We start from the raw sequence: 5,730 nt of genomic DNA on the forward strand, positions 1-5,730 counted from the left end.
CGTATCGAATCAAATAACATCACTTAAAGTAAGACGATGAAAATAACTAAAATATATATACAAAATAACCGTAACAACAACAATAAAATATAATTATCTAAACACAATAAGTCATAAATTATTCATATCGAATCAACACATCACTTAAATTAAGACAAGAAAAATAACTAATATAATACAAACATGTGGAATATAATTGGTGTGCACTTGCAGTCTAAATTGACTTATTTTTATTGTTATCCTAAATAAAAACGCCAAATATGCCAACTCAATCCTAGTGTACCACAAGATTAATGACAATCTATTTATTGTTAGTTTTATTTTTCATCAAAACTATGGTACGTGAGGAAAATAGGGGAGGATTCAACATGTTACGAAAACTTAATTGCTAGCATCCTATCTATTTTATCTTTTTCTCGGTGTTGTTTGATAGAGTATATTAAAAATAATAATATATGTAGTATTAATTGGCTCTTGATGTATTCCTTTTCTTTATTTCTTAAAGTTTTTTTTCTTATTAAGTGTTTGATATTTATATTAATGCTTAACTAAATTTAAATCTACATCGAAAATTTTTTATGTTGAGAGTAAAACGCTTGCTCAAGAAGGCCACCACAATCCTTATTGGTTTATTTCTTTTAAACAAAATTGTTTTCTACTCAGTGTTAAATAAAGGGGGCGTTCGGTTCTTCGGTTTGGTTTTATGAAACTTCGGTTCGATTTTTCGATCTTTGGTTTTAGAAAAATGTGCACCATATACCAGCAAAACTAATTCGGTTCGGTTTAGTTCAGTGTTTTTAAATCGATTTTTCGGTGAGAAAGAAAAATAAAACGAGGACAAAATCAAAGCATAAGATACTTAATTAGAATTTAAAACTATGTTAAGAAATGATGTGTCTCGCTAGGAACACTTATTATGCTAACTATAAGACTATATTTGTCTTTTTCAAGAACATTGTATCTCCAACTATTTTTCAAAAAAACAAGGATGAAGACGAGTTCCTTTACAAAATGTACATCCATAAAAATATGTTTGGGTTCCTCTTGGGAATTAATATTTGAAGTTAAATATTGAATTGTACATTTGTTGCTACTTAATTTTTATTTTAAAAAAAAATAAAAGTATGATTCTTCGGTGCACCAAAATTTTGAGACCCTTACATCGAACCGAAGAATCGAACTTTTGAAAAAATAACACTGATACCGAATAGAAAAACCGAAGAACCGAATTAGTTTGGTTCGATTCGATTTTTTGATTCTCTGATATTTATGTCCACCACTAATGTTAAATACTCATATTAGAGTCCAATAAAATTTAAACTCGTACTAAAAAATTCTATATTAAGAGTAAACACTTGTGAAAAAAGACTCCGTCACAATTCTTGTTGGTCTATTTCGTCTTTCAAGTCTTTTCAACACGTGTGAATGTTTTAAGGACCATTTTTTCTATAACAAATATTTTTTTTTAATCTTTTCACAATCATCTAATTTCATGTTACTATTGTCATTTAACTTGGAATGGATTAATTACAAAGATATATATAATATGTAAATTGTTCCCATGGATACAGAAAATACGTGTTCTTTTAGAACAATGAATTAATACAATGTAATATTTCCTTCATTTTAATTTGTTTATTTTTTAGTTTATTTCAAAAAGTATGATGTCTCTTTTTTTGGTAATTTTCAAATTTTAATTTTCATGTTTAAGACCAACAAAATAAAAAATATTTTATCATATTCTACATATTATTAGTTTTAAATCGTAGAATTATATATATCAGCAAATGCTTATCCCTCTTCAATCAGTAAAATATTAATTTTCTGTTTTATTACAAAAAAAGATTTATTGTTATCTAAATGAGAATTAGTGATGTATTACAATATTTTTGTTAGGAAAAAGATGTGTTTTAATAGAAAAGAAATAATACATTTATTTAGAAAAAAAACATTTTAACCCAAAAGTAACAATAAGAACATGATTTTGGATCAGATTATTAATTTAAAACATTTATCTTCAAGTTTACATAATTTAAAAATAGTTTTTTTATCCTTTTCTGTTTGAAGGATCAAGTCCAATCAGATCCTTGTCATTAACACATGATATCAATATGATATGATCCTTCAAGAATACAAATTAATAATTTATGAAATTATCTAAATGTTGAATACCAGCAAATCATAATTGTACTGGTATTGTCTTGTCTAATTTGTGGGACCTCAATTAAATAAAAACTAAAATGCAACTAGTGTTTTTTCTCTTCATATATAAACTAAGTTCTCAAGGTACTCAAAATCCACACACACTTTTGATTTGTATACACAAATTCAAAAAAAATAAAATATGAGTGATCAATTATATGAACCATTGTTATTAGATCGAAAAAATACATCAAAAACGCTCAATGAGACGATAGAAAGGTGCATTGGTGAATTTGGATGGGCACAATTGTTACAATCTGTCCTCGTATCTCTATCGTGGATTTTCGATGCACAACAAACATTTATTAGTGTCTTTACCGACACACATGCCGTTAATGAATGGTTGTTACATAAGCAAGGTGTGAGTTCAGTTCTCAGTGGATTACCAGCGTCTTCGTTTTTCATAGGTTGTGTTATTGGAGGTTTAGTATTATCCACTTTGGCTGACACAAAACTTGGACGAAAAAATATGTTGGTTTTTTCATGTCTTGTCATGTCAGTTGCCGGAACCATTACATCAGTTTCAACAAATATTTGGATTTACTCATTTTTGAGGTTTTTGAGTTGGATTTGGAAGGGCTACTATTGGGACTTGTGCTACTTGTTTTGTCAACAGAGTTAGTAGGAAATCAATGGCGTGGACAAGTTGGTATAATTGGTTTTGTTTGTTTTACTATTGGTTTTCTATCATTGCCAATTATTGCTTTTTTGAACAAAGAGTCTTCATGGAGAGTGTTGTATTTGTGGACATGTCTTCCAACAATTTTGTATTCAATTTTGGTACATTTTTTGGTTTGTGAATCACCAAGATGGCTTTATGTAAGAGGGAACAAAGAGGAATTTGTGTCAACTTTGAAAAGTATTACAACAAGGAGTAACTTGACATTGAGCTTCTTTGGCTCCTTTTTTGAATTTGAAGATCAAGAATATGATAATGTAAGTTATTACTCCCTAAATCCGTTTCAGTTTGTTTGTTTTACTTTCCTTTTTAAGTCCTTTTAAAAAAGAATGTCTCGTACTCTTTATGTCCAATATTCTATCTTAATTACTATTACCAAATGTTTATCGAAACACAATCATGAATTATCGGTTGTTCCCCTTTTCCTAATACATGGAATATCACCATCGTACTGATAGTTAAAGTGTGTTTCGATAAATAATTGGTGATAGTTCAAGAATGAAACTTGAAAAACTAAGATACTTCATGTGTATTTTTGATCCTTCGCTCTTTTCATAAAACTTTGTGGAGGAGGTCAAACTAATTAATATAAACAAATTGAAATATATGGAGGGAGTACTTCTTCATTAATATGTTCAAACCCCTCTCTATTTTATTTTTTGTGCTTAAACTATAAATTTGAGCAAGTTAAATATATCGTCATTGTATGAAACTTTTACCTGTTGTAGCTAGTAACTTATCTTATTTTCTAATACAGAACTTGAACGAGTCATCAACAATCAATCTCTACTCAGCTATCAAGATGTTGATCGAAAAAAAATGGGCTTTCAGACGACTTATATCGGTTATGTTGGTTGGTTTTGGTATAGGAATGGTATATTATGGGATGCCATTAGGTGTTGGAAATTTACCTTTTAATCTATACCTGAGTGTTACACTTAATGCACTATCAGAATTACCAGCATCAATAGTAACATTTTTCTTAATTGGAAAATTAACTAGGAAAAAATCACTATTAGTATTTGCTATGTTAAGTGGAATATGTAGCATAGGTTGTGTAATAGTACAAAATGATGATTTTAAAGTGTTACAAATGGGGTTTGAACTTTTTTCATTTTTTAGTGCATGTACTTGTTTTAATGTTTTGTTAATTTACACTGTGGAATTGTTTCCAACATGTGTTAGAAATTCAGCAGTGTCAATGGTGAGACAAGCATTGGTACTTGGTGGTGCAATTAGTCCAATGTTAGTAGCTTTTGGGAGGAAAAATAGATGGTTTTCTTATGGAGTTTTTGGGATTTGTATAGCAATTTGTGGATTGTTTGTGTTGTGTTTGCCAGAAACTAAAGGAAGGACATTGAGTGATACTATGGATGAAGAGGAGTACAAGGAAAGTGTATTTGTTTGTTAATCAATGTTGTAAAAGTATGACATTTTTTTCAATAAAATTTTGAGTTGAGGGTCTATCAGATTCAGTCTTTCTATCCCACAAAGGTTTGTGTACATCCGAGGGTCTACCAGATTCATTACTCTTTCTATCCCACAAAGGTCTGTGTACATCTCATTCACCCCAGATGGAATCATATTGAGTTTGTTCTTGTTAATTGTTGACAATTTTTCAATAAAATTTTGAATTAAGGGTCTATCAGATTCAGTCTTTCTGTCCCACAAAGGCAAAGGTTAAGTCTGTGTACATCTCACTCACTCCAAACTCCACTTGTGGAATCACACTGAGTTTGTTCTTGTTGTTGACAATTTTTCAATGAAATTTTGAGTTGAAGATTCAGTCTATCTATCCCACGAAGGTAGAGGTTAAGTGTACATACACCTCACTCACTCTAGACTCCACTTGTGGAATCACATTTAGTTTGATCGTTGACAATTTTTCAATAAAATTTTGAGTCGAAGGTCTATCAGATTCAGTCTCTTTATCGCACAAAGGTAGAGGTTAAGTCTGCAAACACCTCGCTCAATTCCAGACTCCACTTGATGAAATAACATTGAGTTTGTTCTTGTTGTTGAGAATTTTTTTGCATGATAAAGTATAATTACACTAAAGACGCAAAAGTAGAAACTAAACATTGAAAAACAGTTATGGTAAATCAAAAACCCAAATCAGAAATCAAATTGATTTTATTATTTTGTAACAAAATGAATTAAACTGTAATAACTGATCATTGAGTTGTTACAAATGAATTTGGGTCTACTTTTGAAGTATATGAGGTATGTGGAGAAAGCCAAAAATGAGAAATTTCTACAGACAAATGCATCAAACTTACCTTTATATAGGATAAAATATTTGGATGAGCTCTAGATGTTTCTGCTCTTAAGAGCTGATTCTTCTAAACTAATAACTTATAATAGACGAATCCATTATTCTTATGTTCCGAACTTGCTTCTTGGTACAAGGGGAGGGGCAGAGAAGAGAAGAGACTTGCTTGCGATCTTTCTAGACTTCCATTCCATAGTGGCGTAATTACTATTTTACCCTTGACTGAAGTTGAATTTTCGAAAATGCCAGTGGTCGTGCATCACTTGGCTTTTCTATATAGTAGAAATATAAAACCTCTCATGACTTCTTTGTGTGTTTTATTCTTTATACTAGATAATGTTGCCCGTGCTATGCACGGGCCCAATAATATAAATGGTATATTTTGGGGCTAATAACCGAGTTTTTGAAGCTATTGTTTGCGTGGATAAAGGAATAAGTTTTTTTATCACAAACCTGTACTTTCTTTGACGCTATTTAAGGCATAATAAGACTACCCACATACAACATTTTTGAAATATTTTATGTTGTCAATTATCATGATTTATAGTATTTTTACGCAATTTTTAAATATAAAAAA

The 5,730-nt window shown here is 30.1% G+C and overlaps 1 pseudogene; it reads left to right on the forward strand.

The window, feature by feature from the left end:
- Nucleotides 1-2,327: 2,327 nt before the first annotated feature.
- Nucleotides 2,328-4,292, forward strand: LOC102589853 (organic cation/carnitine transporter 3-like; annotated as a pseudogene).
- Nucleotides 4,293-5,730: the final 1,438 nt, after the last annotated feature.

The sequence above is a fragment of the Solanum tuberosum genome, unplaced genomic scaffold, assembly GCF_000226075.1.
Source record: "Solanum tuberosum cultivar DM 1-3 516 R44 unplaced genomic scaffold, SolTub_3.0 scf00472, whole genome shotgun sequence".
NCBI classification, from domain to species: Eukaryota; Viridiplantae; Streptophyta; class Magnoliopsida; order Solanales; family Solanaceae; genus Solanum; species Solanum tuberosum.